This window comes from Colletes latitarsis, chromosome 7 (genome assembly GCF_051014445.1).
Source record: "Colletes latitarsis isolate SP2378_abdomen chromosome 7, iyColLati1, whole genome shotgun sequence".
NCBI lineage: Eukaryota > Metazoa > Arthropoda > Insecta > Hymenoptera > Colletidae > Colletes > Colletes latitarsis.
Genome location: NC_135140.1, coordinates 16454729 through 16475728, shown reverse-complemented (window position 1 = coordinate 16475728; position 21000 = coordinate 16454729). Strand labels below are relative to the sequence as shown.

At 45.5% G+C, this 21000-nt stretch overlaps 1 protein-coding gene across 3 annotated transcripts in view; it reads left to right on the top strand.

Moving 5' to 3' along the window:
- The window catches only part of Ror (tyrosine-protein kinase transmembrane receptor Ror), a 242002-nt gene that overhangs the window by 111320 nt on the left and 109682 nt on the right, over window positions 1-21000 (top strand). The window lies entirely within an intron of this gene.

Sequence of the window (21000 nt, the reverse complement as noted above, 5' to 3'; positions counted from 1 at the left end):
ACGAACATTCGGGATTATTAACACGTCCTCTGTCTGATCCTAAACGTGGCTACACCACTCGAACACGCCTAGAGATGAGATCAAAATTCCTAATAAGAATTCTAGCTCCTTCTTTAAATTCTAGATATCATTCATGGAAATCTCATCCCTTGTTTCTTAAACTTCTTGTTTTCAGTCGTTTGATCTAGTTTGAATACTACTATAGGTCCACCAGGCCCAGAGAACATGAACCTTCCTTTCAGGCGTTTAGTTTGAAGTTGTTTGATCTAGTTTGGACACTGCTACAGGCTGTCTTTCCCTTGTACTTCTTGAATCTCTGGGTCCATCGTGTCACGAAAACATAATTAGCAATGTACATTGATATTTCGTGGCATGAACCTTTCAGACGTTTAGTTTGGAGTGGTTTGACCTAGTTTGAACCCTACCACTGACTGAATCCCTAGGCCCACCAGGTCCAGAGCACATAATTGACCACGCATTTCGATGTTTGGTCTGAATTCTAAGCAACTATAAACCAGTTTTTCGTGGACTTCTGAGACCACAAGGTCTAGACTACCCAGGTAGCAAAGTGTTTCCATCTTCCATAAAGTGAACCAAGCTAGTACCAGTCCCCTCGACAACTGACAGACATATACAAGTGTTCAAACCACGTCGATCATCTCCGGAGGATGGTCGATGACCTCCAATCATCCTTGCCCAACGATATTTCCATCCAGCCTGCCACTAAATTCTACTTGTACAACGGACGCCTACGTGTTCCAGCATCGTTTCAAAAAATCGCGTGCCTCATCCCTCTGTACGTAGTGTTTCCGCCTCCGCTGGGACCCCCGATGGGTCACACGCGATGATTCACTCCATCGCGTCCGGAAAACAAGCGGATTCGAAATGTCGTGCGTGTCCGACAACGATAATGATAAGCGTCGACGTCGCGGTCCTCGTATCGACGATAAACGAACGTTTGGCTTGATGCACCGATCACGTGAGTCCGTCTTCGACGATGATGCAGAGGCCGTTAGGTAGTTCTACTTTTAGGCAATCTTCCACAGCTCGCGTTTGGTTGGTATTTTCCAGAGAACTCTATTCTCAGGACACTATAATAACCTACGTGGCTCAGGTTAGGTGGTGTGAATAAAAGTTCACGAAAACTGTTCCACCCATTATATTAACATCTCGATGGTTCCACGTTCTAAGCATAAACAGTCGTACAACGAGCGTAAATTCATAGTTTATTTTGGTAGTCGTAGATAATACGTGGACTCGCGTGACTCACAATAAATGTCGACGGAAGCGCGAGTTTCATCATCGTATCCGTTAGGGTTATGGGTTAGCTATCGCAGCTGTTGATGTTATCGTTATGGTCGAACTTCCCAGATATCAAATTTTAATCTCAACAGTGTACAAATTTAGGAATAGTTGCTCTCTTTAGTAGTAATTCCTTTTCTAGAAGCCCGCCTATTTCATTGGTTTGAAAATATAAAGTGTCGAATAGGTTCTAATTTTGATTCTGATAGTGGAAGAACCCATTGCAAAATTGATCACGAAACGAATTCCCCGTCCAAATAGTCGAATCTCCGAGCGCAGAATTGGCTCGGAATCGTTGCTACCACCCTTAGATAGAACAATTCCCTGGAAAACTCCGGGAAAAGCGACTTTTCCACGGAGAAAACCGGTCGCTTTTTCTCGCAGGCCTGATAAGGAAATTCGTTTTTCACATCAGCGACGTGCCAATGAGACCGGCTGCGAAACGTCGAACGGGGTAAGAAAGGGGACAATACGGGGACTGGAGGGGGGTGGATCGGGGTGGGGCAACGTTCGATTCGATATTCTATCGAGATAGCCAGCATTTTTCAGCGCGCCGGTGGCCAGCAACATTTTTCGTGGCGGCGGCTGGCTCGTGTGCCGTGTTCTGTTTGTGTGGAGGTGACGTGGGAAGCGTTGGATGCGTGCGTGGAGTGTCTGATATTAGAAATCGCGGAGGAGGATAAATGGAGGTGCCCGGAGTCCTTTGGATTCCTTCATTTTGGCTTTGAGGGTTGAAAGGATATCGAAGAAAATTCTCGTGGCGTGGGAATGTCAGACTGACAGGGGCCATAATTTTTTTTTAAATAACAGCAATCTACAGTATATTACTATACAGGATGAAATTTGTCTGCTTATATTATTTTGACTCTCAGTGGATTGATCATGATGTTTTTGCCGCGAATGATATGCTCCAGAAGATTATTTAGAAAAATCCGTCTTGCCTATTAAATCAGAATATTATGGAATGGAGAGCATCTTTCCCTTTACGGGGTACCAAATTAATCCTGACTGAACACCAAGTGATTCTCGTCTGTTTTGCCCCCCCCCCCCCCCAAAAAAACGACTCTCCAACAATTATTATCGTACGAAAAATCAGGCGGAGCGCGCACACTCACCTGGCAGGTGGAAATGCTTCAACAGGCGAGCGAAACACGCCCTCGTTGAACATTCAACAGCCCTCGAAAACGCGCTCCAGGATGCCCTTCATCGGCTCGTAAAACGTATCCTAGGTCTCTGTTTTAATACCGTTTATTAGCCAGCCTCGACCTTTATGAAATCATTAATCTGTTAATAGGTAGTCTCGCGGGCCCTGCAGCCGCCACCCCCGCAATCCCGCATAAACACCGTGAACAAGAGCCAACGGCTTCCCCTTTCCCTCCCCCAATTCGGATTCGTCATGCGTGAGTGAACGGAAGCTGCGTAATCTGCGTAATACCCGTAACACGCCATTATGTTATTACGACGGGGTGTTGCTGGCCCCGTGTGCACCGCCGTTAACGCGACGCGGCTGATGCTGAGGGTGTATTAAAAGGCTCTTAACGTATCTTTGGAAAACCGAACCCCCAGGGGCCGGCGAACTCGCGAACCTAATTCAGTTTGCGGCGGAATATGATACTCGTTAACTGGGAATCGTCGTTACTCTTCATCCTGACAACCTGCAATCTTGGGAACCGTTCTTTTCAGCCTGAGGAGTTGGCTACCCGTGAGGATGATGATTGGGAGGTTAAGGATGACGTCTATTTTCTCGAACTCGATGTCCAGGACAACCTGGGGCGTATCTTTCTTGGTATCTTTAGTCTTCCTATGTCAAAGGATTTGATTAGTGTTCTTGAAATGTTAGGGGTCTATTGTTAGGTGTACTAAAGACGATAGTTCAAGGCATTTCTAGCTTGGACGTGTGGTACTCTCAGAGTCTAGGGTTTAGGACTCCGTTGAGTCTCTTTGTAGTTGATCATTTGGGGTATATTGGTCCTGGGGATGTAAAATCCTCAGAATCTAGAACTGTTGACTTCTTAGGTGAAAAGGCTAGGTCTCTTTGAGGATGTTGCTAGGTGTACGTATGTTTTTAGGACTCTTGACTTCTCAGATGAAAGAATTAACTATTGTTAAGTCTCTACAAATGAGATAATTGCATCTTGAACATCTGGGATCCTCAGATTTGAAGGTACTTGCCTTTTGATCGTATTTCGAATTTTCATTCGTCCAGGTAATCTGTAGCGAAGGCTAGCAATCAACGGGAACCTTGTTTGATGTAATTCCACCTTCCACTCTGTGCAAATTGATTTCGTCACTGTTCGATAACGCAGACGTCTCGGGGTCGCGTTCCTTTCGCGGAATTTCTTCCCTTATTTCATCAGTATACACAAGTATATAGGATCTCCCACGGAAAAAGTGGCCCTCTCGATCTACCGTCAAGTATCTTCGCCCTCTCTGCGAGTCATCCCCATTTCTCACTGCCTTTTCGCGGGAAAGAGCGACGGTCTTTCGTCATGGAATACAGAATCCTCCCCTTAGGATGAAAAATTGTTATCTCTTCGAGAAGAAATTCCTTCATTCTTCGCCATTTCCGTTGAAAGGTCATGTCACGGTTGAATCGTACAAGATTCCTGATTTATCCTCTAGCAATAATATTTAACTATATTCAATCCATAACATCCAGACAGATGCAATTTATAAATTTATAACAACTCAAACTTTTCTAACTACTTAAAAGAGTAGTCAAAATTCTTAGTCCAGTAAAGATTCTCAAGTAACAAATCTACGGTAATAGTAATAACTCTGGAAAAAAACAATATTTTATGTCTTCAAACCGTCTTAAACATCATCAATCCTAAGCAGATGGTCTAGCACTTGCCTACTCTGAAAAGAACCCAAAGTTTGATCTTCTTTCGAATCGCCCAGCATGATTTGGCAAAGAAATAGACTGGAAATAGTGACAACACTATTCCCTGCGTCTGCACGGGATTGGTTGTAGAAAATGGCGAAAGACACTGGCGATGGTGGATGAGTCTGAAAATGAAATTCCGCGGAGAGGTAAATTCCATTCACTTACGAGTATGCACAGAGAAAATCGAGTAGAAAGGGAAGGCTCTCCGCGTTTACGTATGCATTACTACGCCCGTGAATTTGCGAGGAGAATAAACTGCGCCCCGCTATTAAGAGCAGCGTCAATTAAGGGCGGTCTTAACGATTTCGCGCAGATGTTCCGTACTTAGTCGAGCAGGTTCGAGGAACTAAATTTGGTACAAATGAGTCGGCTAATGCAGCATTTAGGTCAAGATTTTCGTTCCGTATCTTGCGTCTCATCGAGTGACTTCCCGATCGCGCGCGAAACGTTATTGGACATTATTTTTTAATCACTTTTTCATAGGTTTGAAGAAGTTTGTTGTTGTTTGTCGCTGAATCGATGTTTTCTTTTTGTTTCAGGTGAGTCACCGACAATTCAACGGTCTAATCCACAGCTAATTTCTGAAGAAATATCTCGCCACAGGTATTTAGCATTACAATGTTTGACTTTGTTGGCTGAGGAATGTTTGATAGTTTGATAGTAATAAACTAAAGATTGATATCATTAATTGATCAAATTAAGAAATGTTTGACACTGGAATTGAGTTGTTGGTATGTTTAACGTCGTGTTTGAACGTGTTGGATGTTGGAAACTACGAAAGACTTGATGTTAGATATTTGCACTGTGGACTCAGCAAAATTTATTGTGTTTAGAGTTCGACATTGTATGTAAAGGTTTGAACTAAGGTTTGACGTCGAATTGAATCATCTTGCTTAACGTTTAGCATTAAATTCAGATATTACTGATATGATAAAGTTTGATGTTGTGTTTGATAGTGTCAGACAACAAATTGGAGTTGAAACACTGAGAGGACGTTCGTCTTGAAGCTTGCAAGCTGATAAATGATTAGCATCAGAATTAGATATCGTAGACTTCAGGAGGTGTCGTATTTATTTGGAAAACGACAATCACACGATGGCTTTTGGTTGGATCCCTGTATAGAATGGGAAAGTTAACGTTGTGGTTGATGGGATTGATAGTCTGAGACTGTTTGCTCTTTGGCAGACTACGGAAGTTGTGACTCTGACGTTGGGCGTTCCAGACTGGCATAAATATCGTTTGACAGGCGGTGCACGTTGCCGAAGTGACGCGTTAGCACGCACCACGCGTCGTCTCAATCAACGGAAGGATACGCGTAATAGCTGTCCAGTACGCGGAATAATGACTTCGTAGACAATGATACGGAAAGACACATGGTCTGACCTCGATCGAACGCTGCGCATGCACTGGGTTTCATTCGTGCCCTGACATTTAAGTTGGTGCATGACTTTCGAAGTCATGCTTCCTGAATATATAATTAGATCAGTTTCCGTGCTCCAGAGCATCGGGACTGAATGAACCGACCCGACTCGTAGCAGAATAAACTCGAGCAACGTTGACACTATTATTTACTAACACTTTCCGAAAAAAAAAACAATTATAAAAGCGCATCTCAGCCGCCCTTGGGTAAAAATTAAACTACAATTCGTTCCGTGGGGATCCACCGTTGAATTCAGATCACAACTTTTGTATTTGTAAATTTAAATGGGAAGAAGCAATTTTGCATGGGATCTCCATAATTTCAACGCAACGCTTATACTCGCCGCTCTTTGTACACCGTCTAGCTAACGAGCTCGAATACATTTACGAAACACAAGGCGGAATAAAAATTCCAAAACGCACGGACGCGCAAATGGTCCTGGTCAATTTCTCTGGGGAGGGTTCGAACGCCACGGCTGGGGAAAAATCCCGACACTTGCATTATTTTCCACCAGCCGCGCCAGTGAGCTTACCGACGCGACTTCGAGGAAGCCCGGGGACTCGGGAAAAAAGGGGGGAGGGCAGGTCGTAAGAGCAAATGGTAAGATTCAGCTCGCGGTGACTGGAATATCGTAAGACAGTTTTCCGATACCGTGGATTCCCTCCGATAACTGCTATTCCCGTGCACGCGCCTACCTTGCGCTGCAAATATCGCGTTTGCATTAATATTTATTCTTAGAAGCAGCAAAAGATCGTCAAACAATCCCCTTTATCTGTATTGGGCCTAGTGATGATAGCTCGTCAGTAATTATTAATATTAAAGTTCGAGTCTGTGTGTTTGTGATGTGTCTATAACTTTTGCTATTCGTGTCCGATGAAGATAAAATTTCGTTTGGTTGGTATTTATATCCTAACGGAGAATATAGGCTACCTCGTTTGTGGAAATATTAGATATTATTTTAGTTGTTGCATTAATCGTGAAGACAGATTTTTTAAAAAAAATTCCAGTGTTCTGTTATAACGTAGGCAAATATTCGTACCAAAATTCACACTGATACGATTGGTTTTATTTAAAAAAAATTCCAAGTTCCTTAAATCCTCGGTTCTCGAGGAGTCAGCTGGCAGGGACTCATCCAAGGAAAAGGAACGACGCGAATCGGGCTGAATCGTTTCAAATGGAAGCCAGCAGCATTGTTCATTCCCTCCCACGCGGCCTGGGGAGCCGTCGAGACAACACCGGGGCCGGTTTTTCGATTTTACTGCGGCCCTATATATCGAATTTCACGACTGCATCCCGCGCGGGAGGACGAAAGGCGATTCCCCGTTTCGTTCCACGACTTCGGTCGTTCTTTTTTCTATCAGGACCGTCCGCAGCCCGTGCGCTCGATGGCAAATTGGACGTGGAATTTCATTTCACCGGATGAGAGGCCGCCCCAGCGCCGGAAAGGAAGGAAAGCTTTCCGGAAGAATGCAATATTCCGCCGGGCAGAGAAGACAAAGAATGTCATCCGCGCGCGAAACTGGATACCCAAATGAAATTTAATATGGCAACGCAGAAATCATCCCCACTCCCTTCCCCTTTCGTTCCCGTGTGTGCTCGCGCGAACACTCCGCACCGTCGGAGCCAGATGCAATTGGTGCATAGGTTGCATCCTGGGCTTCATAAAACCGAATCCAAGAGTGGATTCTTTATGGGATATGCTTTTCGCGTCGAACTGTTCCACGCCTATTTACGAGGAATATTCGAGAGGTGTTCGACGATGCGTTTGATGAAACTTTTGTCGAGGGGTGGGGAGAAGGGTTGTAGAGCAACTGAAAATTGAAGATACATATTTGATTCTAGCTAGAATATGGACTTGGCTTTATCCGCAGATTAAATTGAATGTTTCATCCGGTAATGCTGCGTTAAGAATTATTGCCGGTATAAAGGACTTTTTTAAACAAATTTTGGCGACGTCCCAAGCTGCCACTGTCGGAGCCAGATGCAATTGGTGCGTGGGTTAAGTCTCGGCTTCATAAAACCGATTCCAAGTGTGGATTCTTTATGGGGTGGGGCGGGGAGGGGGGCTTTCTGCGCCAAACAGTTCCTCCCCTTTTTACGAGAAATACTCGTCGATGTTTTCGACGAAATTTTGTATAGATCAACTGGAAATTAAAGGTAGATATTTTTTTTTTGATGTGACAATATCCATAATTTCAAAGGAGTACGTATATTTATTATTTAACAGATATTAATTTAAACTTCTACGGTTCTAATAGCTTTAAAATCATATTTTTGCATTGCAAATAGGTGGAGTAAAAGTAACCGCCCGTTTCTTTCCACTTTTTCGTCGCGAGAAAGGGCGGGATTCCTTCGTGAGAATTATGAAAATTCCGTCAAATAATGTCCCTCGCGTAATGCCACCGGCACTAATAGCGGGTCTTAAAAGACCTTTAAATCACGCCATTTTGTTCCCTGGCAAGTGCGTTTAATTATACTCGTAATCTCTCTGACTTCGCTAGGTAGAATTAATCGCCTTTTCCCGGCAATTGAAACAAACAGTAATGGAGCTTCCGGAACCAATTGATGGTGCCTCGATCTCTTGGCGAGTCTTTGCTCCTTTAGCCATAAGACAGTCGCAATTTAGCGAGTCTATTTTCTTCCGTGGAATAACGTTTCTCGGTATTATTTAGCTAACTAAATGTCTCGGAGACGTTTGTGAACTGCTTGTCGTCAGTTTTCTGAAACTTTCAGCTTAAATACTTTTTACGAACTGTACTGGGCGTTGCAAGTATTCTTCCGTTCGTATGTTTACTCGTGCTGTTCATACTGTATTTGTAGTTCTTGCTTTTGTTGTTACTGTTGTCCTTGACCTTTCTTGATGTTCTTGTTGTTGTTTTTGTTGTTCTTGTTGTTCTAATATGCTTCCCCCAGTTCGTTTTTATTCTTGCTCCAAGTTCTTATTACTCCTGATGATTCTGATATTCCTGAGTTCTTATCGTTCTTGTTCTTGCTGTTCTTGTTGTTGTTGTTGTTGTTTCTGTTGTTCTAATATTCTTCTCCCAGTCTATTTTTGATCTTGATCCAGTTCCTATTACTCCTGATGGTTTTGATATCCTTGCTGTTCTTGTTGCTGTTTTTGTTGTTCTTGTTGTTCTAATATGCTTCCCCCAGTTCGTTTTTATTCTTGCTCCAAGTTCTTATTACTCCTGATGATTCTGATATTCCTGAGTTCTTATCGTTCTTGTTCTTGCTGTTCTTGTTGTTCTAATATTCTTCTCCCAGTCTACTTTTGATCTTGATCCAGTTCCTATTACTCCTGATGATTTTGATATTCTTGCTGTTCTTGTTGTTCTTGTTGCTCTTGTTGTTCCTATTCTCAATGTTCTTGTTGATCCCATTACTCTTATTGTCCTCGACATTCTTCACATTCTTGACCCCATTTTTCTTGTTCCTGATCGTTCTCACTGTTCTTGCTGTTCCTATCAATCCCACTACTCCTGTTATCTTTGCCAGCCTCGGTATTCTTGATGTTCCCAGTATTCTTGAGCCTGTTCTCCTCGTTCTGCACCCGGTTCCCGTCGTTCTCGATATCTTTCGTACTCGTACTCTCCCATGTTCCTATCTTACGTAACCACCGTTACATAGTTAACATGTACGGCTATTGATTTATCATCGGTATGCCCCGAGTTATTCACAGACAACGGAACGCCGTGGATACGTGCATATTTGTTAAGGCGCTCGCGTACAAGTGTCCTTAATCTACGCTGCACCGCATTCGACGCGACAAAGGCCGGTCTGAATTTTCGACGCGACGACACGCGATACTCCAGACCCGCTGGCAGAGATCAGCGGACAAATTTCAATGCCGTAGCCGCGAGCGAACGGGCTCTCGGGTGTTGCTGGATAGAAGGGATAATCTTTCCTGCCGGCGCACCATTATCCCGAGCTAAATTGGTATCCATTGTTTGTTGATGGGCCTGCTAATTACCTGGCGCCGCGCACTGACGTCCTAAAGGGTTCGGGGATTAAGTAGATCGGTAGGTATTAGTCTGCGGTTCCCGGTAAATGCGTACTGTCTGCTACAGGCAGCTCCTTGCAATAAGTTTCCTTAATACCCGCTCCACCGCTGTATCGAAATGCCCCGACTAATGAGTCCTCTGCTCCCGTGAACCCTGCCGATTTGAAGCCTGAGACGGCTTCGAGTCTAACGCCTGTGAAATCTGATTGAATCCATCAGACCACTGAAACGTCAGCGTCACATGCTAAGGATGACTATGGGGATAGATCGGATAGAATCCAAACAAGAGGATCCTCAAATCCAGCTATGTCGCGGCGATGTTATATCTAAGTGTGGGGGGATGCTACGTGACTCCTCATTTTTAACGATTCAACCCCCAAGTATGAGTTGGACCGGGACTGATACTGAGGAGTGATTTAGGTCTGAATTAATTGCAAGCTCGAGTGATTGGGTTTTTGGTCACCTAGTAACTGGACTCCAAGAACGATTCACACTGGAAATAAAAATCTTGAGGATGAATTTTATCTCAGAGTCCTGTTTCTCTTCTGTATGCTTAAAGGATGTAGTCACGATTTCGCCAACAGCAGAGGTAACATTTTTCTTAAAAAGAATGTTCACTTTGAAGAGGTCTGATCAGATATTAGCCACGCCTCAAAGCGTTACGAGTTTGCAACGGAGTTTAAGAACTTCCACTTACAATACACAAACTTTATCGAGTCTCCTTTAAATCAAAGCGCCCTCCCTTAATGAAATTTTTCTCCGATAGAGACAATACCTAATTCAATTTCCAGAAGCTTCTGTGACCCCAAAGATTGTAAGTTGAAGTAAACAATCAAAGGCTTCCATTAAATTACTTTGCTACCTCGATTTCTGATATTCCTCACGGTCCCCGGCTGTACCTCTTCGATTTTAACGATCTCTCGTGGGGCGAATGCACGTTCTTAAGTAATTTATAACATCCCACTAGCCTAATTAAATTTCTATGAGATCTCGCGGCCCGTTAAAAAATGATTCGGTCGCGCTCTGTAACGATTCGATCGGATCCATTAAATTTCCGCATAAATTAGATTAAACTCTGCTCTCGGTGGCTAATTAAAACAACAATCGATACTGGCCCATCGACCGTTCAGACGATATTCCAACCGAGAGATGCATCAGTATCAAATGGAACAGCTCGCGTGGCCTAACAGCGCGGTTCTCGATGGGGCCGCGGTTTCGCTACAGCGCAGATGATATCTGTGGGACCAAATGCACGTGGTAATGGAATCCCGGAAGGGTTGAAATTAATTATAGAACGTTGTAGCTATTAGGAAGGAAACGTGCTCCTGGCGCGGGAACAACGACGGAAACTTTGTCGTTTCGGGATTGAACCGAGCCCGGGTTCCAATTGTTTACAGGATTGCTCGGGAATCCATTAGCTTGTTCGATCGTGTCAATTTCTCGTTTGTTCCGTGATCGATGGTCGGTGACTTCTTCGCTGTCGGGAAGCCACGTTTGATCGATCCGGCGGTGAATCGGGATCGGGGCATTCGCGACTAATGATATCGGAGAAAACATTGAAATCCACTCGATTCCCTTGGACGGAAACGAAGAAGGAAGTAAGTTGGGAATGAAAGAATCCCTATTTCTGGAACGCTCTTCCCACCTCGATAATTAGATTAGGGCTGATCGATCGATCGATCCCTGACATTCTGTATGAGTAGTTTGCTCGACGTTCGCTTATTTCTCGATCCCTTATACGGAATGAACCAAACGATAGATCGTGGGTTAATTTTTTTACTATCCATTTGGAAATTTTACGTTACTTGCTTTCCCAAATTTATTTAATCCAAAAGTGGATTTTGCCATAAGAACGAACGCGGTACGAGGCTCGCCAGCAATATTTTCATGGTGGCTGCGAGGGGATCGCTGACCAGAGACACTCGTGTCCCGATAAGGCATCATCTCTCTTCGCTCGAACCAGTTCCTCCCAACAATACCGTGTTTGATCGTCGATTCCGGCCGGCCTGAAGAATAATACCGTTAATCAGAATGTAATTCCACGCCGCGGAATATATATTCCGGGATCCCCGACACTTCACCCGCGGCAATGTAATTCCCTTCGATGATAATGCGGATCGGAAGATTTCGTGGGCGGCCCGCGTTCGCAATGAAACGTAATATCGAGAGAATCGCCATCGCCCGCTAATACTGTGGAAAGTTTATTAGCTCTCGCCCCCCCCTTCCTTTATGCTCCCCGCGCTTTAATCTCCGTCTGTCCTGAACGGAGGATCAATTTCTCATGAATAGTATCAGGGAGATCCGACGAAACGACCGTCCGGGAAATAAATATGCCCTTTAAACGGAACGCTTGCATCGCCGTCCACCGGAGGAGTTAGCCTCCGGTAATTTTAATATTTTTATGTATGACGAGTGGAATTCGGGTGTCAGGGGAGTTGAAATCGATGCACTGGGACTCGAGAAGGCTATTGCAAGATAATATATATGAAAATGATGAAGAATATAGCGTGGAAAATGTGCTAGCGGACGTTTAGTCTTTGGCAAATGGCTACTTTAGCTCCGGAGGACTTCCGAGTACGTTTATCTTTGACATTGTTTGCGATTGCATTATGGTTGTATTACCTGTAGGGTGATTCAGGAGTATTGGAAGACACTGTGTATCAGAACTGAGTAAAATATTGAATGAAAAGCGTGTGAGTCTGCTTGCTTGGATGACTTGGTGAATTCTAAGCATAGAAACTTGTATGCAAGTGTTGAATCTTCGAGGTCCTCAGTTTCGAATGTACAGACGATTTAAGCAGAGAAACAATGAGAACTAGAAGAAGACGTCTACCGGGGCCCATATTGACGTTTTTCGCGTTGCATCGTCGATCAACCGCGTCCCCCTGTCCTCGCCATCGGTCCGCATGCACGAGTTACGCGGAATATTGGGCACAGGGACGCGAGGATATTGAAATACTCTCCTTTGTAACACCGCGAGCTTTCGAAGACGGTCCTACCAGCTACGTGATCACATTACATTAGCGAGAGACCCGACTCTACGTGGTTACCAAGACTCTACTGTTGGGCGTGCACGTGGAGAGGAAGCGTGGGTGGAAGGGAACGAGTGAAGAGCCTGGCAGTGGTGATGGATGAAGGAAGAGACGAAAGGAAAAGAAAGGAGGACAGGGCAGAGAGGTTGGGGAGAAGGGGAGTACGTGGGTGGAAGAGGAGAGACGATGGTGTTGAGACGAACGAAGATCAAGAAAAGGAAAACAGAAGGAAAAGAGGACGCGTTGAAAGGAGAGGGATGCACGGTGATGTATGAACGAAGCAAGAAGAGGAAAAGGTCACTTGGGTGTAACAGAGCTGGGAAGAGGAAGACGGTTTAATGAATAGAGCTGTGGTTGACGAGAACCTGGAAGATAGGGGAAGAGGTACAAAGATGGAGAACAAGGTATTGGGAACAGTAGTAATGCAGAAGAGCAGGATTGATGAGGTGGACTCTGAGGAGGCGAGCAGATAAGTAACAATTATAAGAATGTGCACAAAAGACAGTAGTACCCTTGGGGCACAGTTAAGGGAGAACCTGCAATAGAGAAGACTGTTTACCCGTTGAAATGAGCCATTTTTCCTGATATTGCGCACAATTCATGAAGACTCCAGATGTGACTTTTACTCTAGCTTCTCTGCTTGAGAAGTGTCTATATATTTCCACAAAGACATCAAAGATGCTGTAAAGGGGTTGTTAGCTGGTATGATAGGGATGACCTCCCACGGTCGAGGTCGTTTCGATTCGACTATACCAAGCCCAAATGTTCTAGAGGATCTTCACTCCTATCTAGCTCTAACAATGCTAGTAAAGATGAAGAAGAATTGATAAAACAGTTAACTTCTGAGCGTCCAGGTGGTTTTGATTCAACTATGACAAGTCCAAGTGTCCTTTTGTAGCTCGTATCTATCTCTAACGGCGCCACTGAAGGCTGAAATGAGCATGCCCATTGAAAGTAACAGAGTGCTCAGGAAAGGAGGAGAAGGAGACCCTGAAGGAGGAAATAGTGTACCAGTGAAAGCAATCGAGACAGAGTAGAAAAGGTACAGCAGATAGTAGAGACACTCTAGAATGGAAGAAAATATAGCGAAAGCATGTACAAACGAGGAAAAGAGGGGATAGTTCTCGCAGAAATTGTTCTGCTCTACGTCGATGTCTTCTGTGACTAGGTTTCCAACCCTCTTGGAAGATGAGGCGGATCGAATCCTCCAGTCGAGTTCCCGTTTATGGGACGTGTACAGCATAAGGTCCCAGCGTCGGCGGTAACGTCGTCCTGAGAAATTCGTTTAAAAGCCGGGAAACAAGGCGGGGGGAGGGACGGGAGCGTAAATAGAGCACCGACAGCCCCTGGGTTCGTGAGTGTACTTCATTGCGAGCGCAACTTATGAATCAAATTGCATTCACGTAGCCCGAGTTCTCGCGGAATTCAGTCGCGCTTCTGTTGATGATACTGAAATTCCCCCGCGAATTTATGGCGAATTTAAGCCCCTCCATCCAAACTAACTACCACGCGCCGTGACTTTACTTCGCATCGAACGTATCGACGAGAACGTTCTTTTCTTCGAGAACCAGGATTGGGAAATTTATATATTTTATAATAGTTTGTTTAACATATACCTCGTTTGAGATTAGATTCTGTAATTGAACTTGAATCCCATAACAGAATTTTTAGCTACGCCTCGCGTCTGTGTGTTTGTGCTTCTCAGAAAAGATTTTATTAAGATTTATTAACTGTAATACCATCGATATGAGTAATATTTAGTAAAATATCTCCCCTCGTCGGCACAAAATTTCTCCATTCCTCCAGCATCTCATCAATGCCCCCATAAAGAGCAAAAGGATACACGGGGAATTCAGGTTTCGACCTCTAGCGAGTCTCTGAAACGCATCCCCCGGTTTTCCCCGCCCTCCCAGGGTGCTCGACGCACGACGAAACCTTCAATTTCCATTTTCCAGTAATTCGTTCGCTCTCCCAATGGCGCATTACACGCGAGCGGAGACGCGACCGCATTAGCGCCTCCACGTGGTAACGAATCCCGCTGATACTTGGCGTAAATTCCTGCATTTAACCCGCACCGGGTGTAATACTTAATTCCGCGGCGGTGCATTAAAGTTACTGCTGAATGGGCAAACGACGGGGTAAAAAGCGAGCGGCTATAACTGCGGCGCGCTACGTCGACGAACATTTATTTCACTTAAGCGGCGCACTTGCACGTGAAAGGTGGCACCCTTCACCCTCGAGACGCAATTATTTCTAATTATTCCCGCATCTTGGCTCGAAACGGGGGCGAGTTCGCCGCGAGGGTTGCGGGAAAAGTCGCCGCGACGTTCGTTCCCAGGTAAGCGGAGATGAAATGGTCATTTGGGTACCGGTACGCCGCTGAGAAGGCCTAGGTGAGACGCTCGTTACCATAGCGATACGTTCAAAGTTTACGTGTAATCCGTGAGTTTATGGTAGGCCGAGCAGAAATTGGACCTTTGGGAGAGACTCGACTTGGTTTAAGTTAAAAAACTTCCGATAGAGCTCCTGAACACCAAGAAACGCAGTACACCCTCGCTTCTTGCAAGAATCTGCGTTACGGATACTTGCAAACGACTCTTCACTGCTTGTACCATTGACTCGAGTGACCACTGTGTAACTAGAAATCCAATCGAGGTCGATGTGAACGAATTCTCGCCCATACCTCTCTACATGCAACCTGTCGGTTCTCGGTTCACTTGAAAGCGGGGTAGGTGCTGATTTTCACGTGGAATTAAAACTACAGAGTTTTAGTACTGAAAGGTGGTTTGAAATACTCAAATACAGTAGGTACCCGCTTTCAAGTGACAAACTAGGGATCCTTGGCTCACTTGAAAGCGGGGTAAATAGCAATAATTTCTAAAAACGCCGGAAACGATAAACAATGGTAGCTTATTACGTCGTATCAGGTCATCCAAGTAGATACACGAGCCCCGTATTCCGACAGGGAACGTCATAAACTCACTTCTAAACGATGAGCCGGGAGCAAGTCGCGGTCGACTCTTGGAATGTATCGCCAACCGTTCCAGGAATCCGCGGCTCGTGTGCCTTCGACCGAAAGAACCCAACGGGTCGTAAAGAAATTTCCCGCCGCCGCTTGCAATACGTTAGGATGAAATCGACTCAAACAAGGCGAACACAGAGCAAATAACGGACTTTCTGCTCCACTTCCGGGACATAAATCAGATCATAAATAAGATATAGCGGCTGTGACAATTAAAAGTTCCATCGTTCTTATTTGGAGTATGCTAGAAACGACGTGCCACGCGTCGTAGATCATAGTCGTAGGTTAGGGGTTGAAGGTTCGTCTTTCAAGATAAGTCGTAGCATTACCGCCCCCTCCTATAGCTCCTGAAGAATATCTGTGTCGGAAAGCAACAAACTCCAATTTGTTCATTTCCTTACGTCGAGGCTGTCCCCTAACAGCGTCTAATAAATGCGTCGCGTGCGCCCGGTGTCGCGTGCACCGGCTCAACCCTGGATCGATAGCGCGACAACGAGCGGCCAAACGAATATATCGCCGCTGCGAAAGAGGAAATAAAACCGGAGTACCTTGGGCAAACACGAGCAAAAAACGAACTGCCGGGCGAACAAACGAGCGGCGGGCGGGACGGAATGACAACAAATTGTATTCGAAAACAAAGTACGCGTAATTGCAGTGACGAGAAGTTCCATGCAGGTCGGGGCTCGCCTGGCCTGGCACGCACCGTCGTGACTTTTTGCCAGAAAACCGGCCCTCCAGTGCCCCCCGCGCGCGAATGCACGTCACGTAAAGGGATTGGTTCGCTCATTAGAAGCTAACTACGAGTATCCTCTAACCGAGTCTCTCTGCACCTTGGCCGACGCTTTGAAATTCACGGTGTCGCTCCGCCCGGACACGTACGCGCCACGGTTACCACGGAATTCGTATTTGACTCGCACTCCTGGACGTTTGTTTTCGGAATACGAAGCCCAGTCTGGGTGGGTGTCGCGCTAGCAGCTGGTTCGGTCTGTCACGTGTCGCGAATTGTTTGCCGGTTCTTTGAGCCCAAGCAATTTAGAGACGAAAGTGGAGAGTACCCAAGAATTGTTTAATCTTACCTCTCGAAATGATATTGTCATCCTTGCACAGGGAGGTGAAATGGGATACAATATTGGACTTGGGTTCTATAGGACAGTGATTCGGTTAGGGCACAGCAGAGTAGTCGGTTTCAAGTTACTCCTAGCTTAAGATGTATGAAGATTCGTTGTTTAATCGTACCTCTCAAATTGATACTGTCATCCTTACCCAGGGGGGTGAAATAGGGTACAATATTTTGTGCAAGTTCTACCTCGAGAAAAGGGGTTTTAAGTTTATGGACTTGGGTTAGAGAATCGCAGAATAGTCGGTTTCAAGTAACTTGCTTAGGGATAGAGTTGATCAGTTCGGTCACTGTGTTCTGAGAAAGTAGAGATCAGAAGACAAACGTTAACAATCGTTGAAGAAGACGAAACTGAAATTTGATCGATCAGTAAAAATCGACGTGGTTTACCCAGTAATTGTTGATGTATCAACATCGAACTATTTCACGAATGGTGAATTTTTGAAGAGATTAATTAAAGAGCCCAAGGAATACAGGAAACTGGAAACATCCCCCGAGCATGTACACCCTCCGTTAGCGCCGCTTCGTTCACGCAACGCGGTAGTGTAGTTCCACCCCTCATTAACTATGCCTTCCCACGGACAAGCAAGTACCCCTTCACGACGGAGCAAATTGGCGTAAATTTACGGCTCTCGTGGCGACTTAAATCGACGAATTGATCCTAGGCGTCGATCCTGGGAATACGTACGAACCAGTTCTTATCTGGACACGGGACTTCATAGGATATGGGTCGTAGCGAATGCGAGGGTGTATCCTCCGTTGCCGTTGGATCGCCCCTTTATAAAGCCAAGTTGGGATAAGACTCCCGGGGGAGTTTTGACTCGGTAGGGGGATGATGTACTCGCCTCGAAACTGCTGATATTATCCTGGGAAAACCGACGAAGTAGTCGTTCAAAAGCCCCGTAACCTCGTGGACTCGTACCAACTCTTGATTCCTCGGTGCGGCTCGCCAGGTTCCGCGTTTCCCGTGCCTTATCGTTCTTCTTTTCCCCTGTGAATTTATTTCCCGGGCTTTATCGGGGCCACGGGGCTGCAGATGATCCGCTGCATCCGTGAATTCTTGACACGAACGAAGTCGGCGGTTGCATTCCGGTTGTAAATCAAATCCCTCGAGACCGACAGTCGACGGTTGAGACTCTAATTAGGGTTGCACGAGGGCACGACTGGTTGATTTGCAGGTCTCAGTCTGTGTATGATTACTTTAGACCTGATTGATATTGACGTCGGTGACAATTTTGGGAATGCGGTGACCAACGAACATGTTTAGCTAATTAGCAAGATTAACGGAAGACTGTGGTTGACGACTGGTACTGGTCCCAGTTATGGCTCCAGACTCTATATGACTATTGCACAAAATGGTCCTGAACAACTGATGGTAGCTGGAGATTTTTGACTTAGGACGAAAGTTTTTTAATAGGAAAGCAACTTCGATAAAAAGGTTTGAACTTGGGCTATTAGGAGACGCGGTTGTCGCAGTCCGCATTTGACCAGCGTCGAGGCCGATTCAGAGGTTCCAAAATAAAAAAGGGGGAAAGTTCGGCCAACAACGGTAGTTCTATAGGATCGAAACTGGATCGAGGCTGACGCACAACGCTGGCAAATTAACGGCAGGCAATAAAGCGGCGAACCGGGCGACGACGACCGTTCCGGCCAATCTACTGCTGTAGCTAGATTCAAATCCGCCTCCGGCATTCCGGTCGATGATTAAATTTCACCTACCGCCGCTGTCGAATATTAGTCTCCCCGGCATTGGCCGTTGTTCCTCCTGAGAGTCATCATCGACACCGTGACGCACGTCGTGATCATAAATTCCACGGCGATCGGGCATCGAACCACACGGGGAGAAAATATGACAGAAATGTTCGAGGAATCGAGCACCCTTCGTTCCAAGCCCACGAAAGGACTTCTATAGTTGTTAGAAATTAGTAAATCGTATCCACGATCGTCTCTCGAAACGATAGTTCCAACGAACGATTGGAACAGGACTGAATCTGGACCTGTTCTTGCGCAGGAATGAACTGTGAGGTGTCTGACGTGTGGATGTTGACTGATGGGCCTAGGTAAGTCTAAAAATTACTTTGAGTCAATTGTTGGGACTTGTTCTCGGAAGATGTCTGATGTCCAGGTATTAGCTGATGGTACCAGGTTTGTCTTTTGGGACATGTTCTCAACTAGGATAGATGATGTCTGACGTGTAGATGTTGGTTGATGGGCCTAACTAATTCTAGAAATTACTTTGGCCCTGTTGTTGAGACTTATTCTCAGCCAGGACAGAAGATGTATCCCAAAAGTAGGGAAACATCAGCTTAATCAGGGTTTTTCGACCTGTCCAAACCCAGAAACTCCCACCCCCAGCCTCATACCCCTAATAACTAATGTCAGAGAGGAAGTACCAACAGCCAATAGTTCCATAAAATTAACCCTGCCTTACATTACGATATGACGAACGGTACGAGAGTAGTCAAGCCCAGCGTTCAATAAAACTGGCTACAAGGAAATTCAGTTTGCCATAATTATTGGCCTTTTGGTAAGAGTAGAAGCACTTAGAAACTAGTAGGTGCACCTGATCGCCCTCGAGGAAAGATTTCCATCGAACCTTGTGGCATGCGCCGGCCATAATTTTGGAAACAGCGTCCTATTGAACGAGGATACCTTAGGACGTGTACACACAGACGACGAACTTTATTGCGTACGTACGTGGGTTCTCATAATTTCAGGGATTCATATAATGCCGGGCTACGTCATGCCGAACGACGTGCCCCCCCGTTGAGACGCCGTGCACGGGATGCTGCGTACCCCATAAAGGGAATCCGCCCTTAGAATATATGCAGACGCGGGCGTGTGCCTTTCTTTTACATTCTATCCACCTACCGATTCTCTGTCTATGTCGGTTTCTTTTCCATTTTCCCCCTATCGAGATTTCTCCGGGACTCCCTTTTCTTCCGTCGTTCTGTTTTTTCCTCTTATCTGCTTCGGGTTTCACCTACGTCTACCTCCGCGACGGTACCGCCTTCGCCTTCGCGGGTCTCACTTTCTTGGCTCTTTTGTGGTTCAATTTCTTTGCTTTTTCGTTTTCTTCAGCCACTCGTCCTGCCTTCGGTTAACCTTGTTCCCTTTCAGAGCCTGCATTACTTTCGTTTCTTTTCATACACTGTTCCACTCTCTGCGCTCCTCTCACACCATAAACATACTCTTTCTACCCCGGTTTCTCTATGCTCGTTCTCTTTTCTGGCCTTTCAGACTTTCTGTTCCATTCGCCTCTTTTCATATCCGCCTCTCCTATGTTCCGGTTGTTCCTGCTCCTTCAGCTTTCCTATACTTCTACTCGGAGTCTTTTTGGACTTTTGTCCTTGCATTTACTGGTTCAATCCTCGGGCAATACCACAGCTTGGAGACTCTTGGGGACGATGGTAATAGGTATTTTTAATTACAGCCAGTGTTTTGAACGAGCGACAAAGTAAGGAGCAAAGACAAACGAGCTCGAGAACTTATTAATCGAGTCAAATCGAGTTAAACCCATTCTGTCAATACTGATGACAGTTTCTTTAGCCTTTGCACCCTTTAATACCACTTCAAACATCAAAATCTCAAACAACTTCAAAAGTAACAGTAAGACGAAGGACATCGATAATTGCAACTCTAAGACTGAAATTCTGAAAACCTATTCGATTCAGCTGATGGACGTTGCGACAACTCGAGAGGCTGACATAGTGACAACCTGACGAGCAGTAAGGAATTACAAATTTTGATCGCGTCGGGGAGTTTGACGAAGAACGAGAGGATGTTCCCGCAGGGCTGACAGTATTCAACAATTTTGTTGCCCCACTCCTCCGACAAATTCCAAATTCTTTTCATGTTTCCGGCGCGCCAGCAGGCTCCACATTCCGCGAAAATTTTTCTACAATGCCGGATGCACGGCGCGATGTAATAAAAGCCGGCCAGTCCACTTCTAATATCGCATATGAATGCCCGGGATCGGGTGGGTGGGCGGGAAGACAGATCGACCTTTCCCCGAACGGGCGACCGACGCATTCAATACTCTACCTGGCCGGATAAAACCATTAAATGCCTTTCTCGATATTTGTTCGCCTCGATTAACTTATCGATAGAGGCTGGCAAGAGTGTTCCGGCTTGTCAATGCGCGACGATATTTCAATACGGTCTCGGTTAGCTTCTCCTTTTTCGTCCGTTCGAAATCCCATCGATGGGAATTGTTTCTT